The 27,222-nt window shown below is 44.9% G+C and overlaps 1 long non-coding RNA gene across 1 annotated transcript; it reads right to left on the bottom strand.

Annotated features, from left to right (window-relative positions):
• Positions 1 to 13,584: 13,584 nt before the first annotated feature.
• LOC133235217 (uncharacterized) lies at positions 13,585 to 23,749 on the bottom strand. The gene is made up of 3 exons (XR_009732483.1): positions 23,663 to 23,749; positions 15,383 to 15,624; positions 13,585 to 13,901 (listed from the first exon to the last, which is right to left on the bottom strand). It is a non-coding gene; the product is annotated as an uncharacterized LOC133235217 (long non-coding RNA).
• Between the last annotated feature and the right edge of the window lie 3,473 nt (positions 23,750 to 27,222).

Raw genomic sequence — 27,222 nt, forward strand, 5'->3', positions numbered from 1 at the left:
TTCTAGGGTTTGTGTACCTATGTAATCCCTACTCTTGGGGTATGGGTGTGCCTAGCAGTTCCTTCTAACCAGTAGAATAGAACAAAGGTGATGATCCACTCTCCATGCTTATATCATATAAGATCACTATGTCTGTCTTGCTAACAGATCGCCTCCTTTGCTGGCTTTGACAAAGCACGTCTCATGTTGTGAATGATGCTGCAGTGAGGCCCACGTGGCAGGTAACCGAGGGTGGCCTCCAGCTGGCAGCAAGCAGGGGACTGAGGTCTCTGTCTGAAAGCCTTCCAGGAACTGGGTCCCATCATCAGCCATGTGAGTTTGAAAGTGGATCTTTTCCCAGTCGAGCATTTAGTTAAGACACTTGTTGTGGCCAAAACCTTGATTGCAATCTTACAGAGAACCCCACTGAGGCATTTCCAGACTCCTTATGGCAGAAAGTGTGAGATGACAGATGTATGCCATTTTAAGTGGCTAAGTTATGATCATTTGTTACACAGCTACAAATAACTGATACGGTTGAAACATGGGTTTTTCATGGGTTCTTGCTCCACTTGCTCCACTTGCTCCAAGTCTCTTGCCTCCACTGTGCACTCCTATAATCTTGGACAAGCTGTGTATGCACTGAGAGCTTGAATCTTCTCATATTCAGAGTGAGACAATAGCAGAGCCCACAGTATAACAAGTATTCAATTATTCTTAGCTGTTATTATTTTTAAGTGCTAAGGAATTGCAGAAGAGGGTAATTTAATTTTCTCTAGAATCATGGGAAAATAATTATTAATAACACTTCTACTGGACTATCAAATTTATGAGTTCGCATAGAAATTATTGAGTTTGGTCATTACTGCATGATTCTCAGCTCTAGATGATTTTCTTCCCTGGTGGATATATAGCGATATTTTTGGTTATCACAGCTTGTAGAGCGAGCTCCTGGCATTGAGAAGGTAGGGGCCAGAGATGCCACTAAACATTCTGCAATGCATAGGAAAGCTCCCCACAATGAAGAATTATAGGACCAGGACTTCAGTAATGCTGAGGTTGAGAAACCATACTTTAGCAATTCCGTGTGTGTGTGTGTATATGTGTGATCATGCATGAGGGACCATGCATGACTCATAAATGAGAAAGCAAAACAAGAGAGGCTGAATTCCAGAAGGGGTAGGAGATTACACAGGCAATATATTGCAGAGTTTGGGCAGAAATCTTTAATTTCAGGCTCCAAATTCATTCCTCTTTCTTCTCCCCAACTTCACCTATCTATCCTGTCTAGAGGACCATTGATATCAGCCTGGCGTCAAGAGCCAGTATGCTTTGGCCCAAAGAAGGGACCATAATGGTGGAGATTTCAGGCCATGTAGCTGGTGAAGGGGAGCTAGAATTCTTTCAGAAGAGATCATTTCAACCCCACTTGGTCAGGTTTGGAGTTGGGTTCTTAGATATCTTCCATCAGAATCCAGAGACATTCTTGCCTAAATATAAACTTAAGCTTTTGTATTTTGTTGTATTCTCTTCCAACTCCTGAGAACATTTCAGGCTAACATGAACACTCAATCAAGCAACATCTCTGATCACTGTTTTCTGCTGAGACCTGTATCATTAAGACCCCTCAATCTGTACTCATGTCCCCACTGAACAGATGAGGATACTGCACCTCAGAAAAGAATGCAGTGGCTTGTCAAAGGGCACACAGGTTGCAAACGGTGGAGCTTGGATTTGATTCCAGGCCCTTCAACTTAAAGTCCACATTAATTTCCCCAATAGAACTGAACCTGCTATGCATCCGGCTCTGATTGGGATACTGGGGTGTGTGTGGTAGAGTATATAAAATGTTTCTTGCTTTCAGGCAATTTACGACCTAGAGGAGAAGAAGCAGTTATAAACAGGTGACTAAACTGTAAGTGTAAGTGCAAATGTATACTTCTAACGGGTGCAAACCTCACACTCTTGGGACTGCAGGGAAGAGAGAGAGAGAGAGATGTCCTTATAGGTGGGACTGAGGGGCATGTGGAAAGGCTTCAGGAAAGAGGTGGCACTTGAGCTGAAACTTAAATTTCAGGCAGAACAAAAGGCCAGTGCCCCAAACCAAACAGTAGATACACTTGTTAAAAGTGGTTTCTGGCTCCAGATGCTTTTTAAAAAAGTTCCTCATTCAACTTTCAGCCAGTCCTCCATGACAGAGCTCTGGAATTTCACACATGTTCTGATTATTGCTCTTTTTTTTTTTTTTCCCTTTCGTAATTGCACAACTGAGCGACCAAGTTCTCTAAGCTTCTGTTCAGGCCTGAAGATTTGCCATATTTGGCATGCCTTGTGCTTTCCGTCATCATCCTGATTAAACTAAGTTTATGAGACAAGCCTCTTATCACTGCTATCAGCACTTTTGTTTCCCCATTTTCTGCTCATTTTCCCTAAATAATCAGAGCTAAGAGCTCTTAAATAGTCAAATAATCACTCTAACAGTCACTCATGTAACACTCACTAACACATTAAGCGATGTGGAAAATGGAACCGTGGATGAGAAGACCCTATTCTCTCATCACTTGAACCATCCATTCAACTTCTCATGAACATAAACCTGATTTCTGTGTGTGAAGGATTATGTGGGGGCTTTGGAAGCAGAAAGCATGAATATGCAGATGATATAAATTCATTGATTTATTCATTCACTCTATAAATATTTATTAGATACCCACTCTATGCTCTGTTTCAGGGACTGGGGATGAAGCCACAAACCACCTATCGGGTAGTTTCCTTTGTGGAGCTTCCAGACCAGATGCGGAAGATGGACCATAAGTAAGTGAGCAAATCTATAAATAGGGTAAATTCAAATCACAACAAGTAGGACTTCCAGGTCAAATATAATATGTCCAGTTAACATAAATTTTGGATAAAACCCACTTTTTCTAGTGGATGTATTTTCCAAAATTGCATTCTGTACTTTTATTTCTTAAGTCAGGCAACACTAGTCTTAAGAAAATAAATGAAGTAACTGGGATAGTGTATCATTCAGGGTTCTGCCAGAGGAAGAGAACCAGTAGGCTACCTATTTTTAGAGATTTTTGCAAGGAATTGGCTTAAGAAATTATGAGTAACAGATAAGCAATTCCAAAATCCACAAGACCTGCTATCAGGAAGGGCAGGCTTGAAATCTTGGGCACAAGATGAAGCTGCTGTCCATAGGCAGAATTTCTTTTTGTTCTTCAGAGAAAACTCACCTCTGCTCTGAAGGCCTTCAACTGATTGAATCAGCACCCTCACCCCATGCAAATTATGGAAGATAACCCTTCTTACTTAAAGTAAACTGATCATAGACTCTAATCTACCAAATATCTTCCCATCAACACCTAGATTAGTGTTTTATTAAATAACTGGAGAATATAGCCTACCCAAGTCAGCACATAAAACTGACCATCACAGATAGGAAGGGGAGGGGTGTTCACAGCAGCAGGGAAAGCTTCTGTGTGGAGGGAACATTTGAGTTGAGACTTGAACATTGACACATTGATTAGTAGACTGCATTTTAAGAACCAGGAGATTAAAACAGTCCACATTAAAAAAAAAAAAAAAAAGACCCTGGGGTAGGAAAGAACCTATCTTGTTTTCAGAACCCCCCAAAAAGTCAGCATGGCTGTAGGTGGAGGGCTCATCAAGGGGAGAGTGGTCTGTAGTTGGGTGGAAGAAGAGGACAGTGACTGGGTCATACAGAAGCACAAAAGTTAAGGACATAAAACTCCAGGACTAATTCTTTGTGACCCCATGGACTGTAGCCCACCAGGGTCCCTGGCACTTTCCAGGCAAAAATACTGGAGTGGGTTGCCATTTCCTCCTCCAAGGGATTGTTCCAACCCAGGGATGGAACCCGAGTCTCCTGCATCTCCTGCATTGACAGGCAGATTCTTTACCACCATACTCCAATAAAAATTAATAAATAAAAAAATTTTTTTTTTAACTCCAGGACTATTTGTAAAAGATGTTAATAGGTAGAGAAAAGAGAGTGAGCTCTTTAAAAAGGCCTTTTCCTAAAGTATTTCTGGATATCTGATTGGTTCTAAAGCTGTTTGCAGACTCAAAAATAATTGCTGTGGGTCATTTAAGCATAGGGTTCTATGCAGTAAAATTCTCATTGTTTCTGAAAAGGAATCTTTTTGAGAGCTAAAGAAAATGCTCAATAGATGGGCCACCACTGTGAGGCATCTCCAGTTTAGAGTTTTTTCTTCAGTCTTTGCATTTGGTAACCTTCCTTTAAAGGCTGATACTGTCAGATGGCAAACCAATTGTTTGCAAGAAATAGCTGAATATGAGTCAACACCTACTCTCGATCTGTGTTTACGGATTCACGGTTTGTTGAAGAAAAGAGTCCAACAAATTTCATTAAACAAAAAACAAATCAGTTTTACATGTTGATCCTATATTAGAATTACATAGGCAGCTTTGTCTCTTAGAACTCATAAATATATTTGTGAATCCCCAATGCTGTTGTAGGAAAAATTACTATCTGAACAAGGTGGAGATTCCTGGCATCTATAACTTCCCACAATTTGCCTGTTGCCTCCAAGTCACACCAGGAACCCTCCAAAATAGATATAATAACTTTGGGGAAATCCCCTCTTCTCTCTAGACCTGGGTTTCCTTATCTATTTTTCTACATGAGGATTTCAGCTCTGAAGTGTTGTTCAGCCCAAACATCATGGTTCCATGAGAATTCTCTGAATTGTGAACTGTCTCAGTGTGGTGCCTTGATTTGGGAGGCAGTCTATGCAGGAGATGTTGATCTCTGTTGTGTATCATGTACTAGAGCTGTTTCACTCCCTCAAGATCTTGATGATGAATCTTTCCTGTTCTATCTCCCCATCCCAGCTAACCATCAAATAGTATGTAGTTGTATTCATTATTGTATAAACAACACTGTTGTCTAAAACAATTGTATAAAACAACAAACATTGACTATCTCACGATTTTTGTGGATCGAGAATTGGGGGTGACTTAGCTGGATCCTGGTTCGGGGTCTCATAGCTACGATGTCCTCAGGGGCTGTCAGCACCTAGCTGTTTAGCTAGGGCTGGGAGATCCCATGGCTAATAGTTGGAGGCCTCAGTCCCTCACCATGTGGGCCTCTTCACTGACTGCTTCATGCAACCTCACAACAGAGCAGCTGGCTCCCCCCAAGAATGAGTGTCCCTAGAAAGAAACAAGGAAACTGTAATACCTTTCAAGACCTAGTCTTGGAAGTCATACATCATCAAAGCCACCATAGCTAGTTGTTATAAGTGAGTCACTATGTCTAGCCCCATAATGAAGGGGCGGTGAATTAGGTTCTAGCTTTCAAGGAAAGAGTGTCAAAATTTGTAGACATGTTTTAACTAACCTAGTTGTATCTTGAGTGTGTGTATGTGTGTGTGTATGTATACTAGAGAAATTTTACTCCCTGAGATCTTGATGATATTATTCTACCAACTCTCTCTCTCTAATCTTACCTCACTAGTAATTAAATGGTATATAGCCTATAACTTACCTATCCTTCTGTCTTCTGTAACTTATCACAAGCACAGTGTGACCTGGCTTCAGAAAGCTTGCACATTACAAAGATGGCTGCTTTGCTGTTTTCAAGCACTGAGTAACTATCAAGACAGTAATTAGCAAGTCTTCCCTTCCCCAGCCTTTGGGTAGTCCCTTGCTTGGGGACAGTGAGAAGGGAAGTGAAGTGAAGTGATATTCGCCCAGTTGTGTCCGACTCTTTGCAACCCCATGGACTGTAACCTGCCAGGCTCCTCTGTCCATGGAATTCTCCAGGCGAGAATATTGGAGTGGCTTGCCATTTCCTTCTTCAGGGAATCTCTCCAACTCAGGGATTGAACCTGAGTCTCCTGCATTGCGGGCAGACTCTTTTACCATCTGAGCTACCAGTGAAGGGTAAAATAAGAAGGTGGCTTTTGTTGTTTTTTTCTTTCTTCAACCCCCTTAGAAGAATGAGCCATTCATGCACAATTGCATCCCATGAAAAGTTGTGCAGAAATATTCTAGAACCAAACTTGGTAGAGGATATTTTTCTGAAGAGGCTGCCAGCTTATCTAACCAGAGGGTGTGTGGCTGGGATGCCAAATATTCACTTCCCTGGGCAGCTTCTCCCTCAGGCTGGGTTCTCCTAGAAGTAGATCTGGGGTAAGATCTCTGTGCAGGGATGTTTATTTAGTAGATCCTGGAAACACGGGTAGGAAGTGAAGAAGTGGGATGGGAAGCAGTGAGTTATCAAGCTGTTTACTTTCTAGGTGACTAGAGCTTAATTCCACCGGTGAAACTCTGAGAAATGGTGTAACACCCACATCTCCAAGTTTCCCAAACTAAGAGCAACAAGAAGGCTGGGTTATTGATCTACGGCCTCCCATCAGACTTTGACAGAGAGCTGCACCTGACTATTTCTGTAATAGTTGCTAGATCTGTGTACCAAAGTACTATGAATCGAGTGGCTGAAAGCAACAGGAAAGTGTTGTCTCACAGCTCTGAAGGCTGGAAGTCTGAAACTGAGGCGTTGGCAGGGCCAGGCTCCCTCTAAAATGGTTAGGGAAGGGTCTGTTCCAGGCAGCTCTTAACCTTTGGTCACCTCCGACACATTGCACATGCTTGCAGACGCATTGCTCCAGTCCTGTCCTCAAGTGGCCCCTTCCCATGCATCACTGTGTTGTTTCCCCTCTGTGCACATCTGTCTCTGTTCCTAAATGTCCCCTTTTAAAAAGGATATCAGCCATGTGAGGTTAGAGCCCATCCTAATAATCTCATTTTGTTACTTCTGCACAAAACCTGTTTCTAAATAAGATCACATTCCAAGGTACTGGGAGTTATCTTTTTGTGGGGATACAAACTCATACGACCCTGTCTATTCAGAGCTTGTGTCTGTTGTTGGGAGCAAGTAGGTGTATCCAGTAGGGATCCTGGCTTTGGATCTTTGGGGTTCATTTCTGGTTTGGGGCTCTCTTGGGTTCCCTTTGGAAGAGCCAGACTTTGAGTGTAGCCATATACAATGTTGGAGACAGGAGGGCCCAAGTGGATGAATCCTCACTGTCCAGACGGTCAGATTACAAGCCTCAGAGTCACCTCTGCTGCCTCGTTTCCTTTCTGTACTATTTGCAGTCCATGGCAAATACATCTCTTCTAGCGAAGCTTTTTTTTTAAAATCTGGAATCCATCCATTGCTCTCCATCAGTGCCGAATTATATTCTCCCACCCAAAGTCATATGTTGAAGCCCTGCCTCATTCCCTTTAGAGGGAGGCACCACATTTGCTGTTCAGTCTTCAGGTCAATTTTACCTTCTCTTTCTCTTGTCTTTCCCTCCTGCTCTTTTTCCCTCTCTCTCTTCCTTTTCTCTTCACCCCCTCCTCACTTCCTATGAATCCATAGCAGTCTGAAAATTTTGAAGTATTGTAGGCATAGAGTATTTTCACAGAGTAATATTAATAGAAAGAATCTAGAAAGAAAGCTGACCCAACTTAGATCCATCTTTGTTGACTTTGGCAAAATGAGGTTTGACCTTTCCAAACTTTCATACTTTGTCCTTCTGCTGGGCTTCTCTCTCACTGCCAAGGCACATGTTTCTATTGTGCTTGACCTTGCACCATGGTGTCCCTTCCAAAACCATATATATATATATATCTCTATATATATATGTTGTTGTTCAGTCACTAAGTCATGTCTGACTCTTTGCAATCCGACCCCATGGACTACAGCATGCCAGCCTCCTCTGTCCTCCACTATCTCCTAGAGTTTGCTCAAATTCATGTCCATTGAGTCAGTGATGTTATAACCTAACCATCCCATCCTCTGCTGCCCCCTTCTCCTTTTGCCTTCAATCTTTCTCAGCATCAGAATCTTTTCCAATGAGTCAGCTCTTCATATCAAGTAGCCAAAGTATTGGAGCTTCAGTCCTTCCAATGAATATTCAGGGTTGATTTCCTTTAGGATGGACTGGTTGGATCTCCTTGCAGTCAAAGGGACTCTCAAGAGTCTTCTCCAACCACAGTTTGAAGGCACCGATTCTTTGGTGCTTGGCCTTCTTTTTGGTCCAATTCTCACATCCATACGTGACTACTGGAAACATCATAGCTTTGACTATACAGACCTTTGTTAGCAAAGTGATGTCTCTGCTTTTTAATATGCTGTCTATGTTTAGCATAGCTTTCTTTCCAAGGAGCAAGCATCTTTTGATTTGATGGCTACAGTCACTGTCTGCAGTGATTTTGGAGTCCAAGAAAGTAAAATCTGTCACTGCTTCCATTTTTTCCCCTTGTATTTTCTCCTAAAGTAATATCTGCTCCAAATCAGAGATACCAAGAAACTGGTTGAAGCTGGGGTGCTTGAGCTGGAGTATGTGTCTGCCCAGCCAGGCCTACCTACCTGGAAAATACAGGATAGGAGATGGACAGGATCCCACAATTCTCACAGAGCCTGATTGCACTGCTGTGCATCCCAACCAGTCATCAAAAACCAACAAAGAGGGACTGGGGGCCCTGCATTTCCTGGGAGCCATTGGAAAGCATCAGTGGGTCAGTGACTGATAAGAGGTATTTCATTTCCTCTTGGGTTGGTAATGCTGAGGAATCCATGGGTCTAGTCTATCATGGTAGACACTGCCAAGCCTCACCTAGACTAGACCCCCTCTCTCACCTGCTGACTTCCAACTGCCAGCACCTCTATTTCTTTGCCTTGGAACTTCCTCTTGCTGTTGGAACCTTCTGTGAGCATGCCCCAGCTAATTCTTGATGGGACTTGGTGTGTAAAATCCCAACTCCCTCACCTACTAGCTCTTCGAGTTTCTTCAGTGGGACTCAGCTCTACACTGCCACATGGGTAGCTGGCTTGAAAATACACCCTTTATTGACTGCTCATTCTTCCCTCTCATGTTTCCTGCTTGGCTACGGTGTTTCCGTACTTCTCAAATAAACTACCTGCATTCTAATAATCCTGTCTCAGGGAGAAAGTACTCGCTACCACCACACACACACTAAAACAAGTTGACTTTGAACAGAGCCATAAAGTGTGGACTTTCCAATCAGGTAGACCCAGGGTTTAATTTTCACTCCCCCGGAAATGAGCTGTGTATGGACAGTCATCTCAGAACTTCGTCTGTAAAATTAGGATAATAATGCATCAGACTCCTAAAGTGGAAAAGGATTCAGTGAAATTATGCAAGAGACGCGCTAAGCACAGAGCCTGGCTCGCAGTAAGCGCTCAACAAATGGTAATCAAATTTTGTTTCATTTGTTGTTGTTCAATTTCCACTCTCTTGGCTTACTGCCAGTTGGGGACAGTAGCAGAGAATGCAGGCGTCATCTACATTGGGCAGCAACCAAAGGCTCGGGAGTTGGACAAGGGAATCCAGGCAACAAGCAAGCCCAAGATTAAAGTAAAAGTCACATGCCATCAGGAGGGGCAGGGCAAGGAAGGGAGCCAAGGGCAGCACTTCACAGGCTTCACTCTGCATGCAAATCACTTGGGAAAATTGTTGAAGTGCAGATTCTGATCCGGTGGGTCAGGGCTTCAGCCTGAGGTTCTGTGTTCTAACAAGCTCCTGGGTGATGTCAATGCTGCTGGTCTTCAGCCCACATGTGAAGTTACATGGAACTAAGGTTTGGAGAGCAAATGTCAAAGCCCAGAGAAAAGAAGGATTGGAAGTTAGAATATAAAACCCAAGTATGATCAAGGCCAGCCAATAGTATATTTGCATTATATTTTCTATCACTTATCTGGAGCTGTGCTGTCCAGTATGGTGGCCACCAGCCCCATGCGGCTATTGGCACTTCATCCTGATTGGGATGAGCTGGACATGTAGCATATACACTGGAATTTAGGTACAAAGAAGAGAATGTAAAATAATTCAATACTTTAAAAAATACCAATTCATGTTTAAATGATAGCATTTGGGATATATTATGTTTAATGTATTACTAACTTAAATTTCACCTATTTCTTTTTACATTTTTTTTTTCTATCACTACTAGAAAATTTTGAGTTACATTTGTGGCTTGCGTTAAATTTCTGTTGGCCATCACTGGTCTAGCAAGAGCCTCTTTCTCCCCCTCTCTCTGCTCTGCTGCCCAAGAATCCATCCTTAACAATTCCCTAAGTGCCTTGGGGAAAACTCAAGACTAGAGAGGTTCATTGCTCTAAAGGGGAGACAGGCAAGCCCACAAAAGGGAGCTGTTTGGGAGGAACAAGGCAGAAACATGCCAAGTCATTCTCTGCAACAGCAGAGCTATTGCCATGGGGCCAGCAGGGCGGCCTGGATCCCAGAGATGCCAGCCTGCCATGCTCCAGTGCCTTCTGTCTGGGCCTCTTCAGTCCTTTTGCAAGTTTTCCTCCCCATCCTGGGCGACAGGTAATTAGCAGGGCCAGCTGGCAACCTCCACTAGGCGCTGTCGCCAGAGAGCCGGCAGCCGGCCTGCAATTACTGTAATCCTGGCTTGGTCTCCTAAAGAGAGCTCTATTCAGCTCTCCCTCTGCAAGTTGGCTCTGGGTGATGGGGCTCGTAACCTCTACATTCTCGGGGTGTCTCTTGGCAATGAAAGGCCTGCAGAAGAAAGTCCCCAGTGTGCAGACCTGCCACAGGCTTCCCTTGGTAAATAACCGGGCAGTTGGGCATAAGTCACTGCCTGTTGGCAGCATGGGGAGGTGGTATTTGAAATGTCTTGCCCGAGCCATCTATTCCTTAGATAGCTGCTTTTGCATGTTCCCAGTATCTCCTCTTTCAGAAAAGCATTTCTCAGAACCAACCACCAGTCTTTTCAGCTCCAGGAAGCTTGTCCAGAGCAGATCCTGGGCACCTCAGAAATACATTAAGAAGGATGCTTGAAAATCCATTAATCTTAGCTTCCATGAAGTGAGAAGGAAATGAGAAAAAAGGCTATTTTATCAAGTTGGGGACTACAGGCAAGGCCAGTCTACAAAGAGTCAGCAGAAAGATCTTCCTGGTCACTGTACTAATATTTTAGCTTCTCAAGCCTCAGTCTTCTCCTAAGAAAAATGGGTGTAGTTACAGGGGCATTATGGAGATGAATGCAACATTCTGTGTGACAGGCTCAGCATGGCAAGCACGTGAACATGGGCAGTAAAACTAAGTGCAATAATAGGGAATAAACTCAAAGAAGCAAGACAGATGCAATGTGTGTAGGTGTTCCAAACTGGAGCAGTGAGGTTTAATGGCAGCGGCTCCTTTTAACATCCACTCACCTTGAAAGTCTGTCCACACTACATTATCTGTGAGGTCTGGTGCAACATGAAAATGCAGGGCCCTTGTTCAAAATTCAAGAAATAGGAGCTATTGAAGCACCTTCCACAGTCTATCTCTATCTTGGTATCTCTCTCTGGCTATCTTCCCCTATGTTTCTATTTCCTATTTAATGTCCCACTCCTTTGGGCAGGGAGGCCAGTGCAGACCATCTCGGGTACCTGGGATGTGCCACTTAGCACATGCGAGCATTCATTCCCACACCCCCTCCCTCTACCTCGTATCCTCTCCTAGCAGCCACCAGACCTATGGCCTATGCCCCAGCCAGGGACAAAGGAGTCAGTTCTCAACCTACAGAGGATAGGCAATCACATGCTGGGACACATCCAGTGTGAATGTGGGTGGGTAGGAGACTGGGCCCTGCCAAGATGCCTATATCAGACATGCCATGGCACTGCTGCATCCTGCCCTGCCCTGAAGTGCTCCCCAGGCTTGACTTTTCCTGTTACCAGAAAACTGAGCTCTCCTCTTGGTGTGTTTTGAGCCAAAGGACACAACGAAGCCAAAGATCTGGAGAAGAAAGGATTTATTACTTGCAGCAAGTAAGGAGAGTACCAGGGAACTTTCTCAAAGTAGTTGTCTCCCCAGCAAAATTGGGGAAGTTTCAAGCTAAGGGTGCATGCGTATTCATGAAGGGGCTTGGGCAGTAGACATAGTCCAAGTCTTAGATGACTAAAGTCCTAAGAGCCAGAAAAAGTCAATAATCACCTTGGGTTCTAGGTGATCTGGTCATTGAATACTTCAGGCTGATCTTTACCCTTGACTCAGAACTGGGAGTCTTTACAATGGATATATTATCTTTGCTATTGTTACTTCTCTTGCAGACAATGTTTCTGCACTCAATGTTCCCTTAAGATAATTAATTATGAGACAAGGATGAGCACTGCTTGCAGGGTTATTTCACAAAATGGCTTAGGTCAGAAATGGCTTCTTTTATGTCAAGAATGCTGTGACTGGTTCTCTTTCTCTGGGGACCACCTATCCTATCTCCTTACATTCCCATGTACCCCTCTAAGCTTCTGTCAGGAAAAAGGGCAGCATGGATTACTTGGGGGAGTGGGGTCAGGGAGCCAGGTGGTGGGGTGGCTATAATCACTGGGCAGTGGTGGGGAGGGGGAGGCCAAGCAGGTCTGGGGTATCACAGAGTAAAGAGCCAGGCAGCAGAGTACTTGTCCTAGGGAGACAGAGAGGTGGAGACGCAGCAGGAGGCAGGACCACAGGTGCCCCACGGTCCTATTAGAACTGACATATAAGACCCCGAGGGCTTCCCTGGTGGCTCAGATGGTAAAGAATCTGCCTGCAGTACAGGAGACTCAGTTTTGACCCCTGGGTTGGGAAGATCCCCTGGAGAGGGAAATGGCTACTCACTTCAGTATTCTTGCATGGAGAATACCATGAACACAGGAGCACGGTGGGCTGCAATCCATGGGATTGCAAAGAGTCAGACACAACTGAGCAACTCACACACACACATACACACAAAACCCCATGTGATTACACATGTAATTGTCAGCACTCTCAAGATGGTGACTATTAAGCATTATATGGCTCAGGGCAGGGCACCTCTCAGGGTGGCATTGTGTGACTGCAGTACTTGAATGCCCTTGAAGCCAGCTCTGGATGAGATGGATGTCACGTAGTAATTTGACATCATGTTTCCTATCACAGGTAAAGCCTGGCAATCAGATCCCACCCCTACCTGTTATCAGTTCTGTGACCTTGGGCAAGTCCTTTAACCTGTCCAAGCCTCAGTGTATGCATCCATAAAATGGGATAAACGATAGAACCCAACTCATAGAGTTGTTGCAAAGATTATAGATGTTGCAAATAGGGTTTAGCTTGGTGCTTGGCATAAAGCAAAGCCTTAAAAAAACTGTTAGCTGTTGCTCGCAAAGTGACTTTGAAAGAGAAGCATCCTTTTCCCCATTTATCTCTTGAAGAAGTTCTTCACACTTTTCCAAGGCTCAGGGATCCTCCATTTCCTTTCTTCACAGGACCTGGTGAATGGCTGAATGAAACAAACCAACAGGGCAGGGTTCCACCAACATAAATTAGAAAGTGGATGACTTAGCCACACCCAGACTTCTGTGCTGGCAAAGCATTACTCCTGTCACAGATTCAGCTTGGGCCCAGTCTTCTAAGAGAAGCTGGAAGGCAGTTTCATGGCTTCTATCTAGGCTTACCTGTCCCTTCTCACAAGCTGGTTTCACTCCGTTTTCCCGAGAAGGTCTTCTCTAAACTCCCTCTGAGAACTCAAACTCTATCACCATCCGCATGCCCTTGAATGAACCACATCTAATAGTTTCTCTTAGGTGTTTAGTGACATCTTTTTACTAGAAAATCAGCTCCCTGAGGACAAGGTCTGGGTCTGGTTTTGCATAGTGTTGAATCTCCCAGTGCCTAGCATGATCCCTGACTTGTGGGAGACAATAAATGTTTGTCCAATCATTGGAAGGGTAGATGGATAAATGAACAGGTAGAAGGAAGAGATGGTTCTATTTTGTGAACTCTGAGTTCTTTCTCAGCTCTGATGGTCTGTTATGCTATAAGTCCACTTCATTGTTTCTACTTCTTCCCTTGAAGGATAAAGTTGGAAACTTCAGGGCCTCCTCCTCCATGATGGGCCTGCAGGAGGAAACCAGATCAGAAGTGTAGGGTGAGTTGGTTTACTATCCCTGATTTAATGAGGGATTGACCGCTGGATCGACTAGTGCCATCTTGGTCTTAGTGAAGCTTTTCTTCCAGGTCACATTACCTCTTATGTGTCTATGGCTCCCACTCCATTCCCAAGGTGCTAGGGATCACCAAGGGTCTCAGGGACTGAAGCAAATTCTCTGGTCAAAGAAGAGCTGTCTTCCTCCTGTATGATTGTGTGGCAACCTGCCCATGAGTGTTCCCCAGCAGGTGGCCATGAGAAGGACAACTGACTGGGCTGCCATGTGGCTCCCTGGCATTGGAATGGATGGTGGAACTCCCAGAGACCCAGAGTTTCTTGATCTCACTTAGCTGCTGTCTCCATGGTTCTCCTTCTCCCTCTTTCCTCCAGGGGTGGAATCTTTTAACGTTTATGGCATTGGGGACAAAAATGTGTTCTATAAGTATACATGGAAATACTGCTTTAAATTTAAACCCGTAGATGTTTTGAACTCAATAGTCAGAAACCTCCCTTCTCCCACTTTATTTTCTGATTCCATAGCATTGCTTATTCCCGAAGCAGTGGGTGATTCCGTGTATCTGCCCAAACTAGGGAGAAAAATGGCTAGGCTAAGGATTGCTTTTCAAACTTGAACGTGCCTGTCAGTCCCCTGGGGATCTTGTTCAACTACAGTTTCTGATTCAGTAGGTCTGTGGCAGGTCTGAGACAACCTTTCTAACAAACATCAAGAGTGATACCAATAAGTAAGGCCCAAGATGGTCACTTCAAATAGCAAGACTCTATGGGGGAAAAAAGTGAAATCCTAAGAGGAATGAGCAAGGAAGATTAGATACATCATACAATAATAGAATATTAGATGATTCTAATATTTCAAGACATTCTTGTACCTCACACAGACTTGAGTTCTAGAAACAAGTTTGACAAAGAGAGAGAGAGAGAGAGAGAGAGAGAGAGAGAGAGAGAGAGAGAGAGTTGTGTGTAGCCAACTGGTCAAACCCTCTGCTTTTGCTTCAAAGGGAGACTGAATAACAGACAGTGAAGAGTTGTTGTCAATAGTCCATTTGCACAGCCTGGGAAGGTCATAGGGTCTAAAGAGGAAAACTCAGGTACTGTTGCAGTGAAACATTTTCTCATGGCCCCAAGAGATTACCATTCAGAGACAGGAGGGGAGCTGCCTGAGTTCCCTACCCTGGGCTCTTTTTTAGATTAAAAACAAGAGTTGGCCCTCTTTCTGTCCATCTGCCCGCCAGCTGGACAGCACTTTGCTTGCCCTGCTGCTCTCACACACAGCTTCCCAAAAGCTCTGAGCTAATTGGAGCTGAGACAGGGAGATGACTTTGGGCTTGAAGTGGCATTGTGCTCCGGGTTCTTGGCAAGGATCCAGAGCCAAGGGATCATTTAGGACAACAGAAGAGAGAGGCATGAGGGCTCTTGAGTGGCCAGCACTTACAATTCGCAGAGTCTAGTGGGCTTGGACTTTGGGGCCACCAGAAGGATGGATGGCATCTTTCACAGGCTTCATGTTGTCCTTTATTTTATAAAGCCAGGAGGCAGTGACAGCCGCAAATGGATTAGATGCTCAAGAGCCCTTCTGAGCCACTTCTCCTCCGTCCGTTGGGATCTTCAGTTCAAAGACCCGCAAGAGTCCTTGCACGTTTCTCTTCAAGCCATACTCCAGCCAGCTTCTAAATCCTTCCAAAGAAAAATTAAGGAGGGCTTCAGAGAAGACTATATCCGCTCAGCTAATGAATAAAGATCTTGGCTTGTTTTCATAGGTGAAGGTCAGAATTGAGGTTTTGCTTGACTCTCCAGCTAATCAATCCTGGATCAGAGATTGCAAACCCAAATGCCTACAGGGGCCAGCAGGAAGCATAACGGTGCCAAGAGGAATGCATATGAGAAAACCAGAAGAAGGGGGCAGTTTCAGCTGATGGTTGTCATGTGGGTCTATGGCTCAGCTTTCCCAGGTCCTGGGCCTTGAGGGGAGATTCTAGAAACCTTTATTTTTTTTAAATAGTACTAATCACAGGGCTGATAAAATATGTACAATGTACCACACATTACTCTCAGAACTGTACATATTTTACAGTATTTGGTTCTCCATGGCACCAGGACGAAGATATTATTATTATCACCCCTATTCTACACATGAAGAAACTGAAGCCCAGGGAGATTAAACAACTTGCTCAGATCTTTCCCCTGGGACAATGGCAGAGCTAAGATTTGAAATAGGCAATGTGGCTCCAAGTCATAATCCACGTTCCTAACCACCATGCTCTATGGCTGGTCAGAAAAGAAACTATTAGATTCTGCAGGTTCATACTTGTATTACTTTTCTATTGATGTATAACAAGTTAACTGCAAATTTAGGGGCTTAAAATTGCACCTTTTTATTAGTTCACCATTGTATAGCTCAGAAGTTGATGTCAACTTAATTGAGCTCTTTGCTTAGGGTCAGAAGTAAGGTGACAAGTAGGCTGGCTCTTATTTCAAGGCTCCAGGGAAGAATCAGCTTCTAAGCTCATTCACATTGTTGGCAGAACTTGGTTCCTTGTGGGTGTACAGCTGGATGCCCCTTTCCCTGCTGGGTATAGGCCTGGGGGTATCTTAGCCTCTTGAAGCTGTTCTTGGGTGGTTAAACATAACCCAGTCCACTTCAAAGTGAAAAACAGCCTGTGAAATCCTTCTTGTGCTTTGAATCTCTCTACTTCCCTTCTGCTGCAGCCAGAGAAAGCTCTTAGCTTTTAAAGAGCTCACTTGTTTGGGTTGGGTCCATCCAGATACTTGCCTTAATTAGGCCACTGACTTGGGAATTAAAGTTAATTCCATCTACAAAATATTTTCAGATTCCTGTTTGATGGAATAACAGGGGTGGGCCTCTTGGGGGTAGGGCCATGTTTAGGTTTCTGCTTACCATAGCACTTAAAAAAGTGTTAAAAATCTTGTTTATGGCAAACAAAACATCTAAGGAAAGGGGTTTGGGGTTTCTAAGCTCTGGTCCTTTCTTTTCTTTATGCAACAGCTGATTGCTCACTGAGTGCTAGCTCTATGCTGTGCCCTGGGAATACAGCAGCAAACAAGACAGACAACCTCGCCCTTGAACTCCCAGAGTCCGTGTCACTAGGGCATCCATGGGAGTTCCCTTGGGGAAGTGACGGTCACCATCCCTGGGCTCCAGTCCTGTTACTCTGCTGGAATATTTGTTTGTCTTCAATTTCATGCCCCACAAACCCTGTTTGTTTTTACTCTCTGTCCTGAATATTCATGACCACAAACGGCTCAGATTCCCTAATCAGTCTTCCATGTGAGCCACATTCAAACAGGGACCACATCTAACACCCCTGTTCTGATGTCTTGGCCAAAGCAAATAGAATTACGAATGAGCAGGAGCCTGCTAAATTCCCAGTCCCGTGAGACAGCTGCTCTAGACAGGAAAACTGAAGTCCCAGGAGCAGGGCACCAGATGCTGGTGGCACTGGGGGAGCAGGAAGACAGGGGTAATTTCCCCACTGCCGATCTCTGCCAGCCCTGTGGTTTAAGATATCAGTAGGGAATTTCTCCCTTCATTTTGGGCTTAATATTCCTGAGATCTTGAGCTGTTACCTGCTACTAAAATATGATTATGCACAGCCAAATGGTCTGATCCAATATGCACAGCCTTGTGGTTAATATTCTCATTAGTTTGATTTCATTAGTATTTACTGAACTCCTTGCATTAGATGTTTTAGGAATTTAACTCATTTCTTTGCCTGACATACTCCTACCTTTCTGTGTACACATTCTGCCTCCATGTCACATTCTATATGGCCCAGAAATACATCTGTATATTTAAAAAATATATCGTGTGCCAACATCCCTCCAAGTGTAACATCCAGGAGGAAATAGAATAGTGCAGATGTGGTCTAAGCAATGACCTTCTCTTTTGGAATTACCTGTCTTTCCTTTCTCTATGTTTCTCTTAACACTGAGTCCCCAGTGTTGGGATCATTGTGAGGATAAAGCCAGATCCCAAGGGACAGTTTCACTTGATTGAGAATCATCTCTTTTCTCTTGACTCCTGGGAAAATGTGGCCAGTCTCCCTGCAGGGTCCCCCTTTTGAGTCCAGCATGCTAGGGATCATAGGCAGACCACCACAGTTTTATTTGCACAGAGATTTGATAGTCCTATTAGGAGAGCTGATCACCAGCACTGAGTGAGACTCAGTGGACTAAAACCAGAAGAAGGAAAAGAATGGATGGTAAACGTACATCCCTGAGCCTCCAGGACAGGGCTCTTTGCATGCACGGTGCCCTGCGTGGGCCTGTATCATCTTACTGAATCCTCACAGTCACCCCAGAGGTGGGTCCTATAAATACCAGCACTTTAAAGACAAAGAAACTAAGGTTCAATGGAATTAGCCATCTGCCCAAGGAAATATAGGTAGCAAGCTTCTGTGCCCAGGTGGCAGAGAGTCAAGACTTCCTAAGACCCTCTGGGAACATGGCTTTCTATCAGCTAGGGGAGATCATCCACTGAGAACACTGAGGAGCAGAGTTCCTCTTCTTCCCAGCCCAGCCTTCCAGTCTCAGGGGAACAGGAGGGGGAATCTTTAATACTGAAACAAACAAACAAATAAGACTTTAAAAACACTTTCAATATTAGCATTTGAGGGGGCTAACTAGGAACAGAGAAATGAGCCCTGAACCTCTCCCAGGAGAGAGTGCTCATGGTTTTACTTTGTTTTAATTTTCTCTCCTGATGAAGAATTTGCCATGGTTAAAGAGGCACTGAATAAACAGAACTGTGACTGATGTTTTCCAATTTCCCTAGTGAAGTCCACGTTTTTTTTCTTTTTTAGAGTCCCATCCATATTTTGACAGCTTCAATGTGGTTGCCCCTCTGGGAGGCTGTGGTAAAGGTTGGGATCTCCAACCTCTCCCTTTCCCCACATCGCCAGTGCTGTCAAGGGCCCGAAGAATCAGAAATTGGTGGGCGGCGGGGCGGGGAGGAATGAGGGAGACAGCAATGGGGTCCCACCAGATGCCATCAGCACTCATCTCTATCTGTGAAGGCGGCTCCCAAATGATACTGGGGCTCTGCTCATGTGTGTTCTCCTTTTAGGACAGAGATTCTGGGCAGGACAGACTGCTGTGGGCTGAATGTGCCTCCCTAACGTTCATATGTTGAAATCCTAACCCCCACGGTGATGGTATTAGGAGGTGGAAGCCTCTGGGACGTGATTAGACCGTAAGAGAGAGCACAGCCCTCATGGATGGGATTAGTGCCCTTATGAAAGAGGCCCTAGAGAGCTCCCTCATCCCTTCCCCCGCAGGAGGACACAGTGAGAACAGCCGTCTATGGCCCAGGAAGTAGGCTCTCACCAGATACCGAATCTTCTAGTACCTTGATCTTGGACTTCCCAGCCTCCAAAATCCTGAGAAATAATTTTCCATTGTTTATCAACCACCCATTCTATGGTATTTTTAATAATAGCAGCCTGGATGGACTAAGACACACCCTCCACCAGTATGAATGAATAGACCACACCCAGCTCTGCACACTCCGGTGAGAGAACTTGAGGCATTATCTCCATCATCTCCCAGGGCTCGCCCGAGGAATGAGCCCCCAAAGGAGGTTCCTTGATGATGCCCCCTATCTGCTCCTCTCCCTTTCCCTATTCACTGCCTCCCCGCAACCCTGGTGCCCCCTCCCAAACAAACTGTACTCAAATCTTTGCCTCAGGGACTGAGTCTAGGAAAAGGGCTTCATGGCAGAGAGCACTCTGGGGAAATCCAAACTGAAAAGCAAGAGTCAGAAACCTAGCAGAGAGTAACCACAATAACATTAGAGGGGAAAGTTCAGGAAAGACCCACCCAGAAGCACAAAGCCAGAGGGGGCTTTGATTCAGAGGGTCAGTGTCTGCCAGAAGGACTATCTCTGTTCTCTTATTGTCAGAGGCTTGAAGGCCCTTCTCAGAAGTGCACCCGCCATCTGCCTTCATCCTGCTCGGCCTTTTCTGGTGGGTGGGCAACATGCCAGGAAGCCCAGCTGGGCTAAAGTTGAGATCTCTGTAGCTGGTATGTGTTGTGCGTGTGCGCAGGCCTGGGGGCTGACTTAACACAAGAAAAAGTCCAAGGATTAGCCTCAGCCTCCCCTGGGAGGGGCACAAATGGGGTAACATGGGCAAGTCGCCTGTCCTGGCAGCAGAGACAGATGCAGAGTTCAACAAGAGTTATTGGCAAGATTCTCCCACTTGTTCACGCCTGGCATAACATATTCAAAGCCCCAGTCTTACTATGCCTTTCCTTCTGAGTCAGAATATGTCAGAATCAATGCCATGACCTGGGCCTTTTTCCCCTCCACTCACAGATTGAGGCTCCCTAATCCCTCCAACTCCATTCCCTCTGTACCCCATCTTTCTGCTCTTCTCCATAAAGATCCCTCCTCAGTACACAGGTTCTCTGCAGTCATGGTCTAGACTCACTAAGCAGCAGGCCTAAGTGCTGTAAATGAGGATCAAATTAAGTTCTGTTTAAAATCCCATTTAGCTTCAATTTTTTCAGATGAGAACACTAAATGCACAGAAAGGTTGAATAAGAGGCCCAGTGTCACACAGCTAGTGTGGTCCATTAGGGATTTGATGTCAGGATTGGTTACCTCTGAAACTTGGGTTCTTACCTGCTCTGCTCTTTTGTCTCCTGGAAGTTTGTTCAGTTGCAGGTATAAATATCTGAAGTAGGTGGCAATTCTAATTGGACCTGGAGTTTGTAAAGCACTTTACTGTTGACAAAGCCCTTAAATCTCTTTGATATACCTCTCACCATGACTCTGTGATCTGGACAAGAATTATTAGGCTGCAGTGCTCAGGGCAGTAAGTAAACAGTAGTCACTGGTAGTAGCAGCATCATGTTCCTTTTACATGTGAGGGAACTAAGCCTCAGTTCAAGTGCCTTGGCAGAGACACCGGCGAGTGAGGAGCTGCGTGTTAGGACCTGCACATAGCTTGCCCTCTCTCTCTTTCTCTTTCTCTTTCCAGTGACCAGTCTGGTATATTCTCCCAGCAAGTCCCTGGACCCCTGCTCTCTTCTTCAAAGCCTGTTGGCTGATTTTCAGCGGAATACACAGGGCTTTCAAGGAAGTATTTATTCCCTACTCTCAGCTCAGCATGGAAATCAGAAACAGAATGTCAAAAACACAAAGGGTTCAGGTTGCAGTGCTGCTGGAATGCAAAATCAGGAAACTTTGCTTCCTTCTCTTGAGAGGTTGTAACAAGATGGCTGGAAATTAACTTGGAATTTCCTGGGGCATGGGAAGGAGGAGACAGAAGTACAGAAATGGTTCATCGGTGCCTGCTCTGATTGGAAAGCTGGTTCCATGCTAAGTGATGCTGTGTGGACATATCTTTCCCACAATACTGGTTGGGGAGCCCACAGGGGTGAGCAGGGAGAAAAAGAAAAGGTTTGATAATGTTATGGTCCACATTTCCTATCTTTCCAATGTAAGAGCTTGACTATCCCCAGCAGTGGTTCTCCCCTGAAGGTGACTTTGCCTCCCAGGGGACATTTTTGGTTGTTACAAATAGGGCATGGGGGTGGACAATTTGGTAGATAGAGGCTGGACATCCTTCATGCACAGGACAAATCATCTGATCAAATGTCAGTAGTGCCCAAGTATCTTGAATATTCTTCCCAAATTAATCCTACCAGCAGAGAGTAGTGGAAACAGAAAACATATACTGTGTTTTGAGGGTGCCAAGGTGATGTATCTTTGAAGTGTTTTATCTGAAAATTGCAGTGTTACTCTGATATTGTGATTTATAATAAGAAATTTATATTTGGTCTTCATGCCTTTTCTTATCATAGAGCTCCTAAGATTCTTGGAATTTCCTATGCTGAGATCTATAAAGATGTCTTTTGTTATATTAATTAGGTGACTTTGTGGAGGTGCCTCAGAATGGGTGAATGGGGAGTTGGTTGCCAGGGGAGTCAGCCAGTGATTAGAGGACTAGAACTCAAGGGAGGTGAGAGGAGCTGGAGACTGAGTTGAGTCACCAATGGTCAGTGATCTAACCAAACTTGTCTATGTAATGAAGGCACCATAAAACCCCAGAAAGGGCTAGGTTTGCAGAGCTTCTGGGTTGATGACTACATGGAGGTGCTGGGAGGGTGGCGTGCTTTGTCCATCTGGCTGCTTCTGAGTCATATCCTTTTATAATAAATGCATGACCTAGAAGATAAAATGTTTCTCTAAGCTACCTTAGAAAATTAATGGAACCCATGGAAGGGGTCATTGGAATCTCCAGTCTGTAGAAGTAGAGAATGGTTGGACCTCTCACCTTTAGCTGGTTGGTCAAAATCCCACAGATGATAACCTGGATTTGCAATTGGCCTCTTGCCTGGAAAATCCCATGGACAGAGGAGCCTGGTGGGGCAGTCCATGTGGTCGCTAAGAGTTGGACACGACTGAGAGACTTCACTTTCACTTTTCACTTTCATGCATTGGAGGAGGAAATGGCAACACACTCCAGTGTTCTTGCCTGGAGAATCCCAGGAACGGGGGAGCCTGATGGGCTGCCGTCTATGGGGTTGCACAGAGTTGGACACGACTGAAGCGACGCAGCAGCAGCAGCAGCAGCAGCAATAGCAATGGGCCTCTGAAGTGGGGCCAGAGGGGGCAGTCCCATGGAACTGAACCCTTAATCTGTGGGATCTGATGCTCTTTCCAGGTAGTATCAAGATTTAAATTGTAGGACCTCAGAGAATTGTTGGGTGGTTTTGGGAAAACTCACAAATTGAACTTGTTGTAAGAACCCTAATTACACTATATGCTGATTCACAACACACTCATTTATCTTTTCATTCATTTGACTAAGCTCTACTGAGCATTTTTGCTCTGTGCCTATGTGCCATGCCTGTGTTACACAAAAATTGAGTTTAACTCTTGATGAGTGTTGAGCCAGAAGATACAACCAAACCAAAGATCAGGAGAAGGAAGAATTTTTTACATGTAGCAAGTCAGACACTGGGGATTTTTCCTGATGCAGTGTCTCCCCGAACAGTAAAATTGGGGACCTTTAAGCTATGGGTACATGAATATCCATGGAGGGGCCTCAGCAGAAGAGAATTCAGCATAGAATTGGGGCAAAGGTTGACAGAGTCTAAGCTTTAGTTGATTGAAGCCATGAGATTTAGAGAAGGTCAATATGCCATCGTCCACCTGGTTATGGACCTTAGTTCCTGTAGAACTCAAAAATACGTGTCATATAGTTATGTATATCCTTTGAGGACTGTTTTATTGCTGAAATGTTGTTTCTTGACTGCTTTTCCTTTGTTTCTCCATTTCACTTCCCTTACGACCATTAATTACTGAGACCTCTTCAAGGGCAAGCAGGGTTAGATCACAAAATGGTTAAGGCCAAAAATGGCTTCTCCTATGTCAAGAAAGCCATGCTTGGTTCTCTTTCTCCAGGGACCCCCCTACCCTGTCCTCTTAAGACTCATTCTGGGGCTCTTTTTTTGTTTTGCAATAGTATGATCCTCTCATTTTTCTGGTCTTAGCTCATGTATCACCTTCTCAGAGAGTCTTCCCTCCCATCTAAAGCAATTCACCCCTTCCTGTTATTCCCATTATCCCCATTTTACAGGTGAGAAAAATGAGGTAGAATTTTTTCACTTATTTTCTAAATGAATAAAGAAAGTCGCCCCCCTGCCCAAGCTGTGCGATGCTATAACTTGGCATATAGTTACTCACCGCATGCTCCAGGGGATGATGATCCCAGCTGAGATGTTTAGAGAAATGTGCACATTCCGTAGGATCTGGTGCAGGCCTGTAACTTCCTCACAAGCTCTTTGATCTTGAGGAAGTCAAGTCCTCATTCTGAGCTTCAAGTGTGTGTTTTGTTTTGTTGTTAAAAAAAAAAAAAAGAGATTGGGTTAGGTCTTATTTTTTCCCCTCAAATTATGCCCCTTAAAACATTGCTGAAAAATATTATTAGATTTTTGTCCCCCCAAAATTGAGGGTCTCCAGTCAAATATATGTGGGAAATGCTTTAAATTAAGATTTTTTTTTTTTAATGCAGAACTTATCAGAGCCTTTCATAGGCTACTGTCAGGTGTGAATGCCCAGAAGGAATATGTCTTTTTCATTATTTCCCAAACATATCTATTCAAGGAAACCAGTTTCTGAGAAGCACATTGTAGGACTTGAGTCGCTCTCAACATATGCCTTGAGCAATGTCGGGCTGTATCATTACTAGGCACTGCCTCCCACCCCTGCCCCCACCCCAACCCCTTACATTCAGAATCTCTATGGTGAATACAGGGTAGTGAGCATCAGTTATTCTCAACTGTAGACTCGGCATTTGTATTTAAGCGCTTGCTGCTCTCCCATAGCTGAGGTTTCTCTCCTGCCTTGGCACTTTATTTCACCCCTCTTATTTCTAGTGTCAGGGCCTGTGTCTTGTTCTGGTTAACAGAGTGAGAGCAAGAGGCAGGATGTCTCTAAAACATCCCCAGGTCCTCCACCCTGTTTCTCCCTCAACTCCCAGCCAGATGCTAGGATCCAGTGAGGCACCTCAAAGTCCTAGGAAATGGTAGGGCCACCAGATAGAAAGGATCCAGGCTTCTAAAAGCTGTGTGGCCTGGAGAGGAGTGAGAAGTTAACCCACTATTGTCTGAAGCTGCTGAGACTTGGGGCTCGTTTGTTACAGCACTTAGCCTAGACTGACAAACAGGGGTCATTCAGAGAGAACTTCCTGATCAGCTCACAGTCTGAATGGAGATGAAGAGCTGACCTCTCCCTTTTTCACACCTCCTGTCTCTGACCACAGGCCACCCCTGAGGTTAATAGGGATCTTCTGTTTCCTGGTGTCAGTAACCGGAGGCAAGGAAAGAATGTAATGCTGTCCCTCAGGCAGCGGAGCCTTTAATAATGAGGCTGACGTTTACCAGGACTCTTTCCCTCCCTTTCTTCATTTAATTTGGAACCAAAAGCAGGATGACCAAAAAAGAAAAAAATCCCCAGAAATCTGTGAACTCTTGTCAAGCAACCCAAGTTTCTTTTGGCTCTTGTCAGTTTCCTGAGGATAAAGCGAGTCCCTCTTGACACCTGTCAAGACACTGGCACTTCCCACCTGCCTGTGGTTAAGATGCTGACAGCTCTTGTTGGCCAAGTGTGGGAGCAGAGAGTTGTGCAAGGATCGGATCTCTGTTGTATATCAGACACTGGGATGCCCAGGGCTGCTGGGGCTGCCAAGTCCCCTTACTGGGCACTCCGAAGTTCTGTGCCTGGTCACAGGAAGAGGCAGAGCCCATGTGGGAGGACTTTCCCAGAAACCTGTGTGTCTGGGATTCAGCACTGGGTACCCTTGAGGAGAGGAGGCAGACTAGGATAGACTGGGTTCAGCTCCATCTGTCTCTGGCTCCTGTTTGGCATCTTGGCTATGCGCTAGGAGCCCTCTGCAGTTCCCTGCCTTTCTCGGCAGCTGCTCCACAGGGGACAGGAAAATTGCTCTCCTTCCAGTGGACCAGTCAGGGAAGGAGCCTTCTCTAGGAGTCCATGGGCCAGAAGCCATCCGGGGTGGCCAAGATCAACAGACCAGACCAGGCAGGCATCTGAATCTTCACACTGAGCTTTGTCTTTATTCACCCAGCATGGCTGCTCCAGGCTGAGATATTAGCCCAGATAAACTCAACATGAAAATCATAATCCAGCAAGTCATGGCCATTCTTGTCAATTCTCTTAAAGGTTAATCTGCTTTTCTCCTTATTAATGAAGGGCCTCAGAAAGGCAGCCGGGCCTCTCCCATATTTTGGTAGATTTGGGCTAATAGGCTATTTTATTTCCATGGTAACAGCTTCCAGTGTTACAAGAAGATAATTTTGCAGACAAAAGATTTGTGAGTCTTATTATTCTGCAGGGATCTGACTGTGAGGCTGGGAACGTGGGTTCAAGGGCTGCCCAGGATTGCAAGTTCAATCCATTCTGGGCACCAGTCTGCCTTCAGCTTCTGGTATCAAGGCTTGTTAGGGGGACACATTGTAGGAAATTGCCAGGGACAGAATAAAGATATTCTTTGGAAGACAATGCCCTAAATTCATTCTCTGATCAGCCAGTGGGATTTGAGTGAGAAGTGGCTTGGTAACTTAGAGTAATTGCTGACACAACAGGGGCTTTGGCCCTGTGGAGTGAGCTGGGAGCCAGCCTGCTTAGTGTGAGGGTCTCTGGGTGAGAAGCCCCTACGCCATGCCATCTTCCTTCTCATCTCCTAGTCTTGGGGCAGACCAGCAGAACCCTCTCCTCTCCTTCATTCAGTACCTACTTCATAACCACCAGCTGGGGACCAGGCAAGTTACAGGGAGACAAAAGATGAACAAAACAGGCATGACTCTAGGTTTGACTTTCTTGGTGTGTTAGGGAGTGGGTGGGTTGAATAGAGACAGAAAGCCAGGAAATGGCAGCACTATGTGTTATGTGTTATAACAGGATGCTATGGGGAAACACTCTAGGTCAGGAAAGACACACAGGGAAAGAGCTCTTATAGATGGACTTAAGAGCTGTGTAGGGGTGAAAGCTGCTCAGCCATTAACTAAGTGTCTATTGTGAGCCAAGCATAATCCTAGATACTTGAGATTCAAACATAAAGAAAACGAGATAGATTCTTGATTTATACCCTGTTAAGGGTTCCATCCCTGGGTTGGGAAGATCCCCTGGAGAAGGAAATGGCAACCCATTGCAGTATTCTTGCCTGGAGAATCCCATGGATGGAGGAGTCTGGTGGGCTACAGTCTATGGGGACACAAAGAGTTGGACATGACTAAGCAATTAACACTTCACTTCAAAGAGATATTAATCAACTTTGTAAATTACGATTGAGGCCAGTGCTAGCAGACGGAAGTTCTTAATGCAATGAGAAGCAGTGACATGGGAATTTGACCAAGACCAGTATTCATTTCTTATGTATGGTTGAGCAGGTTGCACACTGCACAACTCTAGGAAGAACTGGTGTACCACTGTATCCCTGGCACTTGGCACAAAGTAAGTCTCATCGAGCAAGTACTGAATGCATGAATGTGGGCATCAGAGGATAGCCATCCCAGAGCTCAGTGTGCAGCACTACATAAAGTCCAGAAGACATAGTGCCACTTGACAGAGAGCAACATTCAGATAAGGAGATAAGACCAGCTTAGAAGGAGGATTAAAACTTGACCCCTAAACAGGAAGCAAAGCGTAATGTGATCACAAGGGGGGAAATGCCCTTCACTGAGACTATTGTGAAGATATAATGACATGATCAATGTCAGCTTGCTCTG

This window comes from Bos javanicus, chromosome 22 (assembly GCF_032452875.1).
Source record: "Bos javanicus breed banteng chromosome 22, ARS-OSU_banteng_1.0, whole genome shotgun sequence".
NCBI classification, from domain to species: domain Eukaryota; kingdom Metazoa; phylum Chordata; class Mammalia; order Artiodactyla; family Bovidae; genus Bos; species Bos javanicus.